The following is an 18,138-nucleotide window of genomic DNA, read 5'->3' on the forward strand; positions in this document are numbered from 1 at the left end:
CCTCCAATATTACTCCAGGATATACAGAGGTATTTTCTCATTAGGTATAAAGCGTAAGTTCAGAAGTATTGCTTTTAGAAGAAAATAACTCTATACACATGGCACCTAATGGAGCCTGTATAGATAATGTACAGATCTAAACTCAGGAGCTGTGAGACTTCTGCCATATAGTCTTGATGCACATGGCTCCATTGTTACTGTCATATTGATTTATTCACACATACATAACTTTTTACTTTTATTACTTAAAGGGGTTGACCATTATGTTATATACCTGAATATAGGCAACTTACTAAAATATCTTTATCAGATGTTCTGTGCTAGTCTCCTTACCTTCATCTACGCTTGTGCTGCTACTGGATTTTATGTATTTGGGAAGTGTGTTACAATAGGGGAGGCTTATGTTCATCACATTCCCCAACATCCGCTGACTTTCGGACAGGAGTGTCAGGTGGTCAAGGACTAAACAGGAGGGCCGGTGTCAGCAAAGGGCTTATCCGGGCAAGTGCCCGGGCCCAGAGAGGGCAAGGGGCCCAGTGTTTTAATGTTCAGCCCGCTCACTGTATTGCAGGGTGAGCGCTGAACATCAGAAGACAAAGAAGACAGAGCAGGACCTGCACACAGAGAGAAAAGGGTGAAGGACCTGATCACATGACCCAAAGATCCTCAACCTTACAGTGTAAAGCACCTGACAGCAAGGAAGAGGGAGAAGACTGAGCTGTAAGTGCTGTGTGTATGTCATAGTCTGACACTAATTGACACTGGGTGACTGACACTGACTGACTGTGTCTGTCAGTAATGTGTGTTTGTGTTATGTTAGGGGTGTCTCAAGTGATTGTCGATAGTGTGTAGATGATGGGTGCATAATGGATATATGAGGGGCCCACTGAGGGCCCTATTCCACGGAGCGATAATCAGCTGAATCGGCCCGATTTGGCCGATTATCGCTCCGTGGAATAGAGACAACGATCAGCCTATGATCGTTGTCATCGGCTGATCGTTGATGGAGTAGGGGTGCGCGGCCGGTGACTGACGATATACATTACCTATGCAGGATGCAGGGCTCCTCTTCTTCTGCTTCTCCCCGGTCCCACGCGCTTCTCCAGCGTCAGGGCGGCCTGTCTCAGCTCAGGCCACTCAGCCACTCACTCAGGCCGCTCAGCCAATCACTGGCCGCGGCGGTCCCAGACAGTGATTGGCTGAGTAACCAGTCAGCTGAGACAGGCCGCCCTGACACTGGAGGAGCGCGGGACCCGGGAGAAGCAGGAGAAGAGGAGCCCTGCACCATGCATAGGTAATGTATACTAGTTAAGCTAGGGCTGCAAGGACATCGGTAACGATGTCCTGCAGCCCTTGTTTAACGATAATCGGGTTGTGGAATAGGCCCAGTAAATGAGCGCCTATCTAGCAGATCGGCACTCGTTTATCGGGCCCCATCGGCCCGTGGAATACCACCCTGAGTTTATGTCGCCCGAGGGCTTGCAAAGACCTGGAGCCGGCCCTGTTAAAGAGGAATGACCTTTTCAGAAACTCAGACGGAACCTGAACGTCACATAAACCTCTAAAACTTGTGTTTAATACTCTATAACACTAAGTGTCCTGTAAAACACAGTTAGGTCACCTAGGAATGTATCTAAGCACTTCTGAACTGTTTTTAAGGCAAAGTTCATGTCAAAGTTATGGCAACAGGAATGGCACTGTGTTACTGGATGGTAGCCATGGTAACTAACAGCTAGTGCACTGCACTACTGGATTTTTTATGCTTATTAAAATAATATAAAGAATGATCCCTGTACGGTTGCCGATATCTGCCAGTGGTTATAAGCCCAAACGGGTATTAGAAGAAGCAATGGCTTTTTCCAAGCAATCCCAAATTATCCCTTTTTGGGAGCAAAAACAGCAAGAAAACATACAAAACAGACACACTTGAAAGTGATTCTCACAGAACAGATGCAGAACGCTCTTAGTTATTGTGTTCATATGTTCCTACTCCTGTCTGCTTTATTCACTGATCACTGTCTCTGAAGGTCTCTATACACTTTACACTTCTGTCAGCCAAACCCACTAATGTGTATAGGGCTCTCCCGAGAGTCCACTGACAGTTTATATCGGTGGAGATAGGGGTCGGGTGTGATGGAAATATCCCTTTGTTCTCAGAGGTATAAGCTGCTACCAGAGCTGTCTGGCTGTGGCTTATCCCTTCCCTCCCCATAGAGAACACATGAAAGGCCATGCTGAATATTTAAGTGTTTGGGGTAAACTGGAAAGATAACTACCGATAGCGAACATCTGGCCGACAGTTATTGAAGGTCTATAGTCATCTGAACAGAGATGTTCTATTAACACCAGCTGAGCGCTTCCCCTGGCTATAACTCATGATCACAGCAGACCTCAGGACTAAGACATGGTGCAATCTTAGGGGAATCACACTTCCACAATATGCAGGCTGTGCACAAACTGTACACTGTGGACCAGAACTTGGAACTCATGGCATCATCATTAGTGATGAGCGAGTACTAAAATGCTCGGGTGCTTGTTACTCGAGATGAATATCTCCCGATACTCGAGTGCTGGTTTTGAGTAACGAACCCCACTGAAGTCAATGGGAAACTCAAGCATTTTTGCAGGGGACCCAAGTTCGGTAGAGAGAAGGTCGTGGGAAAACCTGTCAACCTCAGAAATTTATGAAAACACAACGGAAATGAACAGGAAACAGCAGGGGCAGCATGTATGCATGCCTCTGAGGCTGCCTAATGGCACCATTATGCCTAATTCTGTACAACAGCCTGGTTAAAACAGAGGTAGGCATAGCGACCACCCAAAAACTCAGCCTGACACAGCATGGCAGTGAGAACACAGAGAACCATTAAAACAGAGGTAGCATATGATGAACAACCCAACAACTTTGCCTGACACAGCATGGCTATGAATACACCAATATGGCTTGAGTAAGCAATACAGAAATTTGGAAATATACTAGTGGTCCCAACATGTGAATACACCAATATGGCTTGAGTAAGAAATACAGAAATCTGAAAATATACTAGTGGTCCCAAAAGTTTTGGGAGGGGGGGGGGGCTGTGAGATACAATCTGTTGGTGGCTGCACCTATATACACTCTGTGACACCCCATTTACACTGTGGAAGCAGTAGTGAACTTAGATATGCCTTGTGTAAGAAATACAGAAATCAGAAAATATTAAGTAGTACTGAGCACTTCTTAGGGGTATGTGTGCAACACCTAATGTCCCTTTTCTGCCAGCAGCCGATCACCACAGTGTTCTGCTAAAATCGTGGTAGCTGCACTGCAAGGCCCAGCCAGCAGTCTGTAGTAATACAATTTAAAAACGATTTGGAGCCCTTACAAGGGCTGTTTGGTTGTTTCGCTAGTATTCCCTGCCTACTGGAACGCTAATTCCCTCCCTAACACTTTCCCTGACCAGCAGCAGCTCTGACCCTAATCTCTTCTAGCATACGTCTGAAGCGAGCACTACCGGCTGCAATTTTTATATGGCAGGGTCATCTGATCTGGCCAACCCATCGCTGCTATCGACATCTATGGGTCTCACGTGATCGCAGGATGTAATAAAGAGTCTCCTGCATGTTTATTGGCTGAGAAATAGCGCCCAAACTTACAGGAAACGGATGATGAGATTTTCTCGAGTATCGCGAGATGCTCGTCCGAGCAACGAGTACCATAGAGTACCAAGCTCGGACGAGCATGTACGCTCATCACTAATTGTCATTCATTATGATGACAGGAGCTTCAAAACTGTTTATATATACATGCTACTGTGCTTACATGCTGTGTCAGTACAGTAGCACGAAGATTTAAACAATTTCTGAGCTCCCGGCATCATTATAAATGATGATACTGGGAGTTCCATGGTCTGGTCCCCAGTGTATATTTTGTGTTTGGACTGCATTGAACAGCATGTCAAAACTTAAAATATATGACAAAAACGTTTTAACTTTTTTTAGACTAAAACCTTTTTCATTTAAGAAAAACTAGGAGAAACTAGTTCTACCAGACTGAATGTCAGTTCCCATGTTTCCAGTCAGCTGCTGTGACACAATTTAAAGCACAAGTTAAAAAGCTCTGATGTGTGTTTGCTGAAGTGATATAACTCCTAGTGGCATATTTAGGCATCAAAGAGAAAATCCAATGAGATATTATGTGTTCATGGATGCCGTCAGCATCTATTTATAAGAACAGGCCACTAAATGGTGTTTTAATGGTGTTAAAATTTAGGCCCATGATGTTATATAGAAGGGCGACACTATTAGGCGATCTTCCCACTACATAAAAATGACGTCCGTCTTTCTGGATGGCCGTCATTTTAGTGCTAAAAAATGGCTATATATTGGTAATGACGGCCGCAAATAATGATCATGATCATTACTTGCAGCTATCCTTTTCAAAAGACATCTGAATTTTTGATACCTGTCCTGAAAAACGGCTGCAAAATCCTGTAGTGGGACGGATGCAATACAGATGCATTATGGATATGATTTTTTATACATATATGATTCTGAAAAACTATGGAACATGGCAATGTAGTCTAACATAGCGTGTGATTTTATGCTCATATAGGAAAGGCTATCACTCCTGGAGTCACCTTTGTAGAAAAAGCTAGGGCCTAGTCATACTTGGTTGTGGTTGCACATGGGAACCACTGTTGTATTTTGCATTAATGGGATTTTCTTATTGCAGGATATGGCATTACTTTATGATTAGTGGGGTATATGCCATCTCTTATAATATGTGGGGGTCCAACCTCTGAGTTTTTCCCTGCTTCCATTTGCCTGAATAGATTTGTGAATGAAGAATGCTTAATGCATATTGGGCTTCATTTACTAACAATCCATCAGTTTTAAGCCGTTATGCCATTAGTTGTGTTGTTTTTTTTTTCACGTCAAATTCACTAATGTGGCACATGCCCTTGGTGAATTTATCAGGTTTTTTACAGGACAAAACTAAAACCCAACTATTCCACCACACTACAAGTGGCTGATATTTAGAATAGAAAACCCATCAAAAAATGCTGGCTTGTTTAATAAATCTGTCGGCTGTTGCGGTTTTTAAGGGACACACCCACTTTTTCTACAAAAACAATGGGTTTGATGGGTTTTCGCGAAAACTGTGTCTCACACATTTTGTAAATATGTCGAAAAACTGACAATATGGAGAAAAGCCCGACAATTTGCTGTCGGAACCATGTCAGTAAATGATATATAGTATAATATATATATATATATATATAAAATTTTACCATGTACAGAGGCATACGCTACAGCTAAGCCTTCAATCAGAAGCGTTTATGTGCTTATATGCTTATACAGAGCAAAACAGTATCTCCAATAATTCATCATTTACAATAGTCAGGGTAAAGGATTTTAGGGCCTGTATTCATATTATATCAATGTTAATAGTAAGGTCCACACAACACATGAATATCTCTAAATTACTGTACAGGAGGTCCAGTGACATCACTAGAAATGAATATAGGAAGGAAATAAAGAGAAAATAAAGAGAACACAGCACTTGGTAACAGGTAGATACAGGCATATCTTATCATACTGTATCTTTATTTCAGTTGATAGTGAGGTAAGGACAGATTGCTCACAATTCTATACACAATATGTCCCAAGCAAGCATTTCCCTGGTCACATGGAGCCTGATCCTGTAGAACTATCAGTACAATGTTGAGTAGTGTTTATGGTGTACAGTAAAGCTGTACTGATAGCAACAGCCATAAACTGAGGTTACCCTGAGAACAGAGCAGTCACGCGCTTCCTCCCATCCTACAAGTTGGGTTACTGGCGTTCAAAGCATATGGAATGCTGTAGTTATAACTAGGTCAGTAAGCTAGAGTTCAATATACTCTTATGACTGCATTTATGTCATTGTTTCCTGTGTCCTGTCAATGGCAGTAGTAGTGGACACATACAAGCAGTTTTGATGATGGGCTTACCAAAGCCAATTCTGAATGAAGAGAAACCACCTGTTCCTCTGATACAATATATTCTGTACATCAGAAATGCAGGTTTTGTCTCAAACTTTTTTTTTTTTTTAATGACAATTTTTTAATAGCAAATCTTCAACCTGAAGATGGGTTTTCTCTAGTATTAGTTTGACATTTTCCTTGGATTGAGAAAATGACTATTATTATGAGAAATAATTGATGGCTGTCTTATTGAAGAATATAGGGAAGGTGATTATCTCAGGATGACACATGAAGCATTAAAGCTCTGTTCACACTATGTATGAGCCCTGTATTTGGTGTATAGGCCAAGCTCCCTGTGTGTGTGTCAAACATATTCACAAATCCATTAAGCTCCATTTACCCAATGGTGGTCAAAAGAGTATCCGTTTGGCTTCTATCTGCTGGTATATGTTGGAAAACCTTTTTAACTGTACAAGAAAGTGTAACTGAAAATAAAATGATTTATTTTAGTGACCAATGAAAAGGATTCCCTAAAATACCAATGGAAATACTATCAAGAGACGTGGGTGCTAGCAGGATATTTCTAGGCACATTGGTCCATTGCAATTTGTCCAGACCCGGGCAAAAAAATCCTTTTTCTTTATGTGCACCTGTGTTTTGGGGGCACACTGAGCAATATACTAAGGAATATGTAATCCACTAAGGCTTTGTGCACTCCATGTTTCATGGGTACATTGTCAGAAAACTGCATATACTGTACCACTGTATGACGTGCAGCTGAATACATAAATTGTTTACATTGTTTTTTTCAGTTTTTACAATTTCCTAGCAAATTTGTCAAAAATAAACATTGCACACTATGTGAACGGGGCCTCAAATATATGGTACTTGATTTAGCTGCAAGCACAAAGGTTCCATGGAACCCTTCTACATACAGTAAAATTAAGCTGCTTTATAGGATTGAAGTGACTCATAGAATTGTATTTCAGTGGGCATTATAGCACCCACTCCAATACTATTGGAGGTCCATTTAAAGGCATGCCACATATGCTATTTACAGCACCTCCTGACCGGATTGGCTGAGACGCATCATGCAGTGTAAACCATGGCACATATCCTTGTTGAAAACAATGGGACACATTGCACATGTAATTCAAACACATACAAAAAATACTATGTTAAAATGCCATAAAATGTTTATAATAGACCTGCAAAGCTCCTGGAGTTCATATTGACTAAAGCTGCACTGCAAACCCAACAGAACAATGCAGGATGCGGTTAAACACCCAGTTACTGCAGACAGGACTGCATGAGAAATTGAAGTTGCCTGCAGCTTATCCGCTCAATTATTGATCGCTCCCTCTTGTAAAGGGAAGATTAGTATGTATCCATGAATTGCTTACATGTGAACTTCCTGTAATTTTAACAAAGCCAATGTACCATAATATCCGATAACACACACACTGTTCCAAGTCTTTCTTATATATGCCTGTACACATGGATTCCCTCCATCCTCATAATATAATTTTCTGCTTCGGTTCCATATCTGGCTTACAGATTCTCGATTATATTTTCATTCTGACAATATCTATCTATAGTAAATAAAATATACACTAAATATTCGAACAGAGGTGGTCATCTGGTTAGAGTCTGGTTCTAACATTGACAGATGTTCCTATAATGGGCGGGTGAACTCCCTCGGATGTTAGATGGTGCATGCAGTAATCCATGACACATGATGTCGCATCGCAACAATTAGCACAGATGAAAAAAAAAATGACTGCAACGCAGCAACATAAGAGGTAGTCTATGAACAAAGGCCTGCTCCCCCTGCGCAATATAGGCTCCAGATAAATCTATTCTACATAGGCAATCCTATGATACCATAGAACAACCGAACTTTCCGGAAATGTGACGTTGTTACATGTGTACATCATTTATGTAATCTACACACTAGCCCACCCCCTGGTTTAGTCAGAAAAGCAGGCCAGCCAGTGTTTAAGGATGACAGAAAGGGGGCAGAATGGGTGTAACTGTCACATACACTTTGTCTATGCAGAATGCCATATTATTGCACATTTAATAGAAAATATAGCCAGATTACCCTTCAGCATACTAGGCTAGCTTCACCAATATTCTCTCTTTTGGTCCCAATCTTTCCACCTGTGTGTGTGTGTATGTATGCGTGTGTGTGTGTGTGTGTGTGTGTCTGTATGTGCCGCACCATCTGCCTATTTGTATAGCAATAGAGACTAGCAGCCTGATAAAGAATGCACATATTAACATAAATTCACATTATAATGGACATCACTGGCACCAATATTATTAGATCTGCCCTCGTCATGCCTGCTCCATCCATCTATCTTACAAAAAAAAAACAGGGCATAGCACGGAAAGATTAAAGACATCTGTATCAGTCAAATGCAACCCAGCACCACCGCATGCATCGTCTATTCTGCAGCATCCTATGCATGTCATTCTAGTGGAAAACATTCGACATTATTAACAATGCCAGGGCATCAGAGAAATTATGGCTTGGCTATGTCCTAGATTTATGATGCCCCCAATACCCAGTCATTTAATGCCAAGTTGGTAAAATGAATAAATAAATAAAACCTAGAAAAAAAAAAATCCATACTGCTATATTACAGGATGCATCTCTCCTAAGAAAAGCTTCATGTGAAATGGCACAAAGGAGTGTATGTGTTGTATGTCGTCACCCTCTGCAGGAGCTGCGTGTGCCAGGCAGGCAGTGCATTGGTACCTGCTTTGTGCTGGATCCTGGTATCTCCGCAGCTCTGCTTGCAGCAATGGGAAATAATCTGTCATATACTGCAGGGATAGATGATGTACAGGCTCTCCTACTGGATCAGTAGCTTAGTGTATGTGATCCCCACTGGAGCTGTGCCTGCTGCCTGTGCTGCTGCTGCTGACGGTCAGGGGATTGAAATGAGAATGATGCCTGTACATTATTCCAGTATGAGCACGGCCATTCTATTGGTGTAGTGAAATTTGGTGCCACATGATCTGTACCCTACCATTGGCCAGTAGCAATCTGCTGACTGCTGACTGCTCTACAAGCCGGAATTCAAGAGCACACACCTCCAGCTCTTAACCCTCTATTAGCCTGAGGATGACTTGGCTTATAGTGATCTGCAGTACAATGCAGGTTAGAAAGAAGCTGGAGCTTGAAATCAAATGATTTCTATTTGATTTATGAGCCGTTTCTTTGTCTGACACGTTTCGGACTATAGGTTCTTCATCATGGCAACAAACCTTTAGTGTGTATAAATAAATACATATAAATAATAACAAAAGAAACAAACTGTCCACATTAGGAGGCTAGTCAGCATATTGTATCCTATACCATACAGGCATATATATATATATATATATATATATATATATATATATATATACCTCTGAGTCATTACCATATGTCACTAACAAGAAAATAAACCAGCGACAGGAGACATCAACCAATAGTCGTACATATCACAAGAATTTATTAATATAAAACTTTATAGGAATACTTTAGATTTTATTTAATTGTCCCCTGTTACATCTTTATAATGGGGATCCTGTAATAAAATAATCAAATCTGTGTTTCAACCTTTTCAGGAAATTTATATGCAATCTCAATATCAAGACCAACCCCCCCCCCCCCCCCCCCCCCCCCTTTAATGACAGACATTTGTCCTTTATTTGCTTATTACCGTAAGGCTATGTTCACATATCCCCCCCCCCCCCCCAAAAAAAAAAAAAGAGAGAGAATGAAAAGAAAAATTGTATGTGTGGTATTATTGGAATTTATAATGCACAATTAAAAAGCAGACAGTAGTATAGTGTACCCACAAGAATGATCCATCTCTGGCAGTACCTATACCACTACACATGGGCTGTTCCATATACAATGGATACAGTTAAAGGGGTATTGTTTTAAATGAAGTCAGGATTTAAAAATAAAAAAGAAAGCTTACTCTCCTGACCTAATTCCCTGCCAGCAGTTTCAATGGATCCTGGTCCTCATTGTTCCCTACTTCGTCTGACTTGTTGACCCTGCAGAAAATACCCACTTAGCCAGTCACTGGCAACAGAGGTTACCCCCCTTGATGATTTATTGTAGGATCAACACATCAAAAACAGTGGTGGGCAATCATGGTGGATTTTTTATCTTTAAAACATCCTGACTCCATTTTGCATTACTAGAATACTCCATTAAAGCGACTCTGTACCCACAATCTGACACCCCCAAACCACATGTACCTTCGGATAGCTGCTTTTAATCCAAGCTCTGTCCTGGGGTCCGTTCGGCAGGTGATGCAGTTATTGTCCTAAAAAACAACTTTTAAACTGGCAGCCGTGTCCCCAACAGCCGGGGCTTACATTGTATATGCATTAGGCTGGTACAACCTCTCTGTCCCTCCTCCCCGCCCTCCTCATCATTAGGAATACTCCAGGCAGATTGTCTCCTATTCCTCACCTGCGTCAGCCCGGCACATGGGCTGGATCGCTAAGACACCTGTGCAAATGTTCAGCATGGAGAAAATGTTTCAGTGGCATTCCTAATGATAAAGAGGGTGGGGAGGAGGGACAGAGGGGTGATGCAAAGTTAGGGAACAGATATTTTGAGCCATGCCCGTAGGACAAGGGGCTGTAAGTTTAAAAGTTGTTTTTTTAGGACACTGACTTAATGTGAACGGAGGACAGATCATGGATTAAAAGCAGCTATCCGAAGGTACAAGCGGTTTGGGGTGGGGGTGGGGGGTGTCAGATTGTGGGTACAGAGTCGCTTTAAGGAATTGTATGTTATAGCAGTAAACCACCTAACTCAGGTAAGAGAAAATAGACTATATAGAGTACCCCGAGTGAAATGAAACAGTCAGGCGGTGTATATAGAATATATCACCATCTTTTTCACTTTGCTCTCTGTACCTAATATAGTGACTCTATTGCTCCCTATTTGTGTTGGTGATTTACTGGTATATCATAGACCTTCCTAACTGTATCCATTGTATACCGTATGTGTTAGGAAGGGAATGGAAAGACACGGAGACAAGTGCATTCCTAGTCTGGGACCCGCCCCAGCTGTCCCTACCTTCTTGCCTCGAACAGTACTAAGAATTACTAATCCAAAAGGTCAGAACAACAACAATAGTAAGTCAGGAAAATGCTAGGTCAAGGCACAAGGCGCTATCACAGGCACTGGAATGAGACCAGGGGCTGAGATTTATAGTAAACAGGAACCTAGATGCTGACAGCTAACTGGCTAGGTCAGCTGTCAGTCACCATCAAGGGTAAACCTGAAACCGATGGACCAGGGGTGGTGAGGCCCCAGCCGCGGCAATACACAAAAGAAAAAAAAAAACACAGCAGGCTGGTTGCCGGGGATGCAATGGGCATGCCCCTGGCAACCAGTCCCGCTCAACAACAGAGCATGATAACATCAGAGTGCGACCTAAGATCTGAATGTGCAGGGCGGCTGCTAAGGACACCGTCGGCTCGCCCCCAGCAACCGTTCCTGCTCGTTGTGAAGGACGCCACGCGCCTCGGCAGAGCGCGGCTCGGCTCCTGACAGTATGTTATGGTAATTTTGCAGTGGTATAGATACTAGCTAAGATGCATCATTCTTGTGGGTATATCACTATCCTTTCTATTAGATTTTATACATTATAAATTGTAATAAATATAAAAGTATTGATTATACATACATTGCTATTTTGTGGGGTGGTAGTACCTCACCAGAGGTAACAGTCTGTGGTTTTTAGGAGGCTGTTGGTCCTTGAGGCCATGTTCCCTTATTTGCAGTCGCTGCATATGGCCGAGACCCATGTGGTCACCAATAACCATGCAGTATTGGGTGTTGTTTCTGCCACATGCGTTCCTTAGGGTCTTAGAAAGGTCATTGTGATTGTAATTATTATCATTTTACAGCGCAGTGTAAAGGCTGATACTGATTGCATATCAGTACATTGAGCTATAGACATGGATAACTTGTAATCTTTAGCTTTTTAATTGTTTTCAATTGGTTTGTAAACCTGTTGACCTAATGTGATTCGGGTTGGCAGCCTGCACTCCACGCATTGTTTGCTGCAGGTCACTAAATATGTTATCACAGATGCACCACCTTGTATGGGCGTGCAGTAACCACGGTCCAAATACGTGTAAATTATATTTAATTTCCCAGAATCACGTATAAAATCTAACTTTTATTAGATATGCATTAAAAGTAAAAAATGTATTAAAACAAGTGTTCTACACATATGAAATCGGCACTTCACAACAGATCTAGGGTGTTGACCCTCTGATAGACTGGTATATTTAGGGATAGATTAGCTCAGATATATAGGGATAAAACCAGACTTCAGAAAAAATTGCGATAAACAAGTATCTCTGTCTCAATCCAAGTCTCTACGCGTTTCACCCAGATATATCCCTGGGATCATCAGGAGACCTTCACAAAACACAATGGTTGCTGTTTAGAGATTATATAGAATTGTGGTGTTTAAATAAATAGAAAAATCAGATAAATATAGAAAAGGGTAGGAGACAAGTGGGGATATATATAGTGTATATACTCTGTGCGTCGGGTGGTCACCCTGGCCCGGCCTCCGATAAGCACTTGGAGCGACAGGTCAGGATAACCCCAAGACACAGACAAACCACACACAATACAATCAGGAGTACACTTTTATGGCTGCAGTATTACACGTCAGAAACTGTATGTATGACCAATAGGGATAGCAATGACCCTCAGAGACAGTCCTATTCAGGGGTTCAGGTTAGATACCAGTATCCTATGATGTCACAAGCCACATGCAAATATGATAACATGCATAACCCCTATGATAATCTATACTAGCTATGTCTGCCGAGTACTAGAGGAACATCCAATCCTGGAAGATGAAAAAGGTCTCATACAGCAGGTACAGTCACAGAAACTGGCAAGTGCATGAAGCATATATACTGACAGTGTTTGCCAAGACAGCCATCATGATAAGTCACAGTGTAGATATGGTGCACTCATCCCCACAGGGATTACTCACTACCCCCAACGTGCCCAGGATGGTGATTCTGGCTCCAGAATTGAGACAGAGATACTTGTTTATCGCAATTTTTTCTGAAGTCTGGTTTTATCCTTATATATCTGGGCTAATCTATCCCTAAATATACCAGTCTATCAGAGGGTCAACACCCTAGATCTGTTGTGAAGTGCCGATTTCATATGTGTAGAACACTTGTTTTAATACATTTTTTACTTTTAATGCATATCTAATAAAAGTTAGATTTTATACCTGATTCTGGGAAATTCACTAAATATGGAATACTCCTGAGGTACAGTATGATTATTGTCGTAAACTAGTTGTATCTGCTGTCTACTGAGTTTCCATAAAACATTTGACATGTTCTAGGGACATGTCAACATTTTTATCAAATGTTTTGACCCGCAATTTGCAACAATGGCCTTGATTAATTGAATATTTACATTGTGTGAACATAGGCTTAAAATATGCAGAAAGAGCACTGCAATACTGAGGCCAAGTTCACACCATGTGCCCAGTTGAATGCTGTAAGGGTTTATGCAGCCTAAGGCTATGTTCACACGCTGTGAACATCCGGCCGTTCCGTGACCCCGGCCGGGTCACGGAACGGCCGGTGTCAGCGCGCCCCTGCTTCAGAGCTTCCCATAGCACACAGTAAAGCGAGCGGCCGGAGCCGCTCACTTCATTGTGTGAACTGACAGGGTTACTGACATGTCAGTTACTTGCGGCCCCGTGCAGGATCCCGGTCGGAGCGCATGTGATGTGTATTCGCTTCGGCCGGGATCCCATAGCTGAATAGGCTATGTTGCACTCCGCACAAAGTACGGCCGTTGTTGCCGATGGCAACAACGGCCGTACTCATACATATTGTGAACTGAAAGCTCAGGCAATTGTTTTTGAATACAAGCATATAAAAATACATTCAGCTGTTGGCTATAAAATGTTATATGTCTATCTATATGTTAAACTATATGTTTGAGAGCCATTTATCAAAGTAAATATGCCATTTTTATGTAGTAGTGAAAGGGTTAACCTTTATCAACTATTCTAATTGTGACTATGTGCATAAAGTGGTTACATGCATAACTGTTCCTTATTCTTTGCTTCGTTGGTTCAGCGTTGGATAACAACTTGTAGTCTGAAATACATCGGACTTACAGATTTTAATGGCTTAGGATTTCATTTACATTTCTGTCTTTCTCTGTTTTCTTCCTGGCTCTGTCTGTAGGAATAGAGCATGCGCCTAGAGCTGAACTGTAAGCTGGAGCCTGGGGGGAATTTAATAGGAAGTGATTCAAACCTGCTGTGCTGATGTGTCAAATGGCTGATGACCTGCAGTTACCTCCTCCGCAGTGTGGGGCATGCCCAGCATTCACTTTCAGATATTGTTACAGTCACCTAGTATGTTATATACAGAGTGCTGTTGTACACATATATACATGAGGATGGGAAATTCTGTATTAGAGACGTAGATTAAAAAGTGTGACACTCGCAAGTCATGAGTGCAAGACTGTGTTTAGTGTGGGTTCAAACTGCATTATGTTTCCTATATGTGTATGACAAAAAAGAAAAGAATTAATAAAAATGGTGGATAAAATTTTTTAACATTTACAAAAATGTGGGACATGTTTTTCTGTGTATTAAAATTAAACTTACTGAAATAGAAACAGTAAAATACATAGCTATCTGCCTCATAAGGGTTATCTGTCTTATAAGCGTTATATCTGCCTTCCCCTGGATTAACACAGTAGGGTTTGACTCTTTAACTTTATCAGTAGTGATGAGTGAACTTGCCAAAAGTTCAAACTGAACGCCAAGAAACCCTAACACTTGGCATTAGACTCCCAGCGGCTGAAGAAGATAGATGTCTCCCCAGGGAGTGCTGAAAAACATGAATAAAACCATAGGCTGTATCCATGTTTTCCTAGCAGCCCTAGCGTTGCATCAAACTTCTTAAGCTGGAGTGGTCAGGTTTGGACAAATGTTGCATTAAGGGTCTGTCCACACGTACAGACTCGCAGCATAAATCTCACTGCGAGTCTGTCAAGTCCTGGCAGTTCCCTGTCACTACATACTCGCAGCTGTCTGAAAGACCGCTGCGAGTATGTAATTCTGCTGCCCCCTTAACCCCTTCGGCTCCCGCTCAGATCCCGCTCTGCTGCGTGTATACATTACCTCTCCTTGCTGCATGGGGTCCCGGCGCACTGCTCTCCCGCCCAGCCAATCAGTGTGTTGCCCAGCCGCAGCCACTGATTGGCTGGGCGGGAGAGCAGTACGCTGGGACCCCGTGCAGCAAGGAGAGGTAATGTATACACGCAGCAGAGCAGGAGCCGAAGGGGTTAAGGGGGCGGCAAAATTACATACTCGCAGCGGTCTTTCAGACAGCTGTGAGTATGTAGTAATAGGGAACTGCCAGGACCTGCCAGACTTGCAGCGAGATTTAAGCTGCGAGTCTGTAAGTGTGGACAGACCCTAAAGGGAACAGTCACAGTGCAGCAGACCAATCTACAGGCAGCATGCTGTAGAGCAGCTTATGCTGAGCAGAGTGATACATACATTTTGTGGGAAATTTTCCATTTAGGTACATTTATTCATGTAACTATCTGCTCCTTGTGTGCATAGTAGTCATGTGGATGGTCCTACTTGACAGCTATCTGCGTAAAGTGTATATATAGGGAGATGTCATTTACGGAGTACAACCACACACTTGACTACCTATCCCAGAAAGAGCAAAGCAGTAAATTTGGGTGGTCCTACTAAGTTGTTAGCAGCTCCCTATATACCTGTATCCACACTTTACACAGATAGCGGTCATGCTATCTGTCATGAACATTTATATGGGTAAACAGGTTAACCTGGAACTCTCTCACTCAATTCGCTCAACACTACCTGCTTTATGACATGCCACCTGCAGATTGCATTTTTACCATGACAGGTTCCCTTTAGAAACAGCCAACTAAATAATGATTAAAAGATATAATAAAAGCATATAACAATTACCTAATGGTAATCTCAGTCATAGTAAGTAGCAATAAACAGCAGCGATGCACAAGGAGCATTATCAGGCTTGGGCTTATACATAGGCTGGTTTTTTTTCTTTATTTTTCCTCTAATGTCCATTATTGATCTAAGAGTAATTTTTCTATATATCACTTAATAATCTGTGTGTTGTACTTAAAGGGGTATTCTGCTCAAATTAATTACTTTTTATATGTTGCTGCCCTTGGGGAGAACATAAACAGCTTATTCTTCACTTTTTGCACTTCCCCAGTGTCCTCCTACATCATCTTTGATTTCCCAGCTGGACAATCCCGCCACCACTTCCGAGACGGACTTGTCTCGGCAATGACAACCTGCTCTGCCAATCAGTGACTGAGACAGGACAGTGCAGCGGCCAGTGATTGGCTGAGCAGGCTGTACTGCCGAAATGGGATCGTTCAGCTGTGGATCCGAAGATGACGTAGGAGAAAAGGTAAGAATAACTGTTTGTTATATCCTCCCCAAGGGCAGCAAAATATTAACCGTTTAATTTGAGTGGAATACCCCTTTAAGTTTTGTAAGAAATGATTCAGCGTGACCTGTATTTTAATAATGTTCATTCTGGACCATCCAGTGGACAATTTCACCCAGTGATTGACAAACTTCCTTACCTAAAGGCCCTATAACACGAAACGATAAACGGTCTTATTCGGCCGATAACTGCCGATATTCTCCTTATGTAATAGAAGACATTGATCAGCTGGCATGAAAAATGTCGGCTGATCGTTGTCTTTCGTTGTCTTTCAATATGTTAAGATAGCAACGATCTGCTGCCGTTGCTCCGTGGAATAGGAGCGGCAGCAGAAGACTGCTGCTATCTTCTATGGGCTGCCCGGACCATCTAGCGATCACCTGGGCAGCCTTCCCTCAGACAGCATTGCCCTGTGTAAAAGGGGCTTAAGAGAAAGCTGTCAGTTATTGAGTAGAACTGCCTACTGGACTATAAACTATAATTTTGCTTATTATGCTTTACAGTGCTTCTCAATTCCAGTCATCAGGCCTCACCAACAGGTCATGTTTTGAGGATATCTCATACAAAGAACAGCTGTGATGATACCTGATGCACTGACTATAATTATATCACCTGTGAAATACTAAGGAAATCCTCAAAACATGACCTGTTGGTGAGGCCTGAGGACTGGAATTGAGAAGCACTGCTTTACAACATGTTGTCCACAAGACCTCATTTCTTCCATGACAGGTTCCCTTTAAGAATTTGTGTCCACCTCTCTGGAAATGTAGAGATTCTGCACATGTTCAGTTATTTTAGAATTCTGGATAAAGGAAAGGATAATGACAGGGCCTCCTATAGGTTTTGTAATGAAAAGTCAATTGGTCAACCTGCTATAATGCAACGGCCAATGCAACTTTAGCTGGATGTTGTTGTTGGAATGAAAACATTATTTATGTATAAATTATTGTTTATAAAAAACCTATCAAATATTAACAGGAACGTCATATAAAGTAGAAAAATGCTAGAAACTTTAATACTTACAATTCAGCTGATTTCTATTCTTTAGAATATATTGCAACAGGAGGTGGACGTTGTGGACCACAGTGTGTAGGACAATGTCGGAGCCTCCCCTGATACAGATTGAGACAGACTGTGAGCAAATCACTAGCTTTATATGCCAGGACTCATCTGCATATGATCTTATCTAGAAGTCCATCCTCCTGGCATATCGGCATCAGTGACCTTGTCATGCCTTTGATAAGCTATATGTTGCTTAACTACAGATATCAAGCACAATGGTTCTTATGATGAAATGTGTTGCATAAATAATTTTATGTTTTTTAAGCAGAAAATTTTGTTTTTTTTTATTTCTAATATGTGAAAAATTTCTATAAAAGATGTATGTTTGTGCTTGGTTATATATTTATGCATCTACATATTAAAAAGTATACGGCTGTAATTCACATTGAATGTATTTTTCAGCAATCAGTTGGCAAACAATGAGATTAATTTTTGTATGTGTGTGGGGGGCTATGTATGTGAAGGGGGCACGGTGACCAGAGTGTGTGTGTTTGTGTGAAGAGGGGGCAGATAGATTAGTGTATGTGTGTGGGTGGCTATCTAAGTGAGAGGGGGCAGGAAAACAGATCCATCA

The 18,138-nt window shown here is 41.8% G+C and overlaps 1 protein-coding gene across 2 annotated transcripts in view; it reads right to left on the reverse strand.

Annotated features, from left to right (window-relative positions):
- Positions 1–17,639, reverse strand: part of LOC138799476 (acyl-CoA desaturase-like) — a 30,459-nt gene extending 12,820 nt beyond the window's left edge. Inside the window, exon 1 of one of the 2 annotated variants that reach the window (XM_069980708.1) lies at positions 17,526–17,639. The gene's annotated coding sequence lies outside the window, so the exon portion shown is untranslated. Of the gene's footprint in view, positions 1–8,712; positions 8,829–17,525 lie in introns of those variants that run through there. The other variant, XM_069980709.1, reaches the window with a different exon arrangement.
- Positions 17,640–18,138: the final 499 nt, after the last annotated feature.

Source organism: Dendropsophus ebraccatus, chromosome 8, assembly GCF_027789765.1.
Source record: "Dendropsophus ebraccatus isolate aDenEbr1 chromosome 8, aDenEbr1.pat, whole genome shotgun sequence".
Lineage (NCBI taxonomy): Eukaryota > Metazoa > Chordata > Amphibia > Anura > Hylidae > Dendropsophus > Dendropsophus ebraccatus.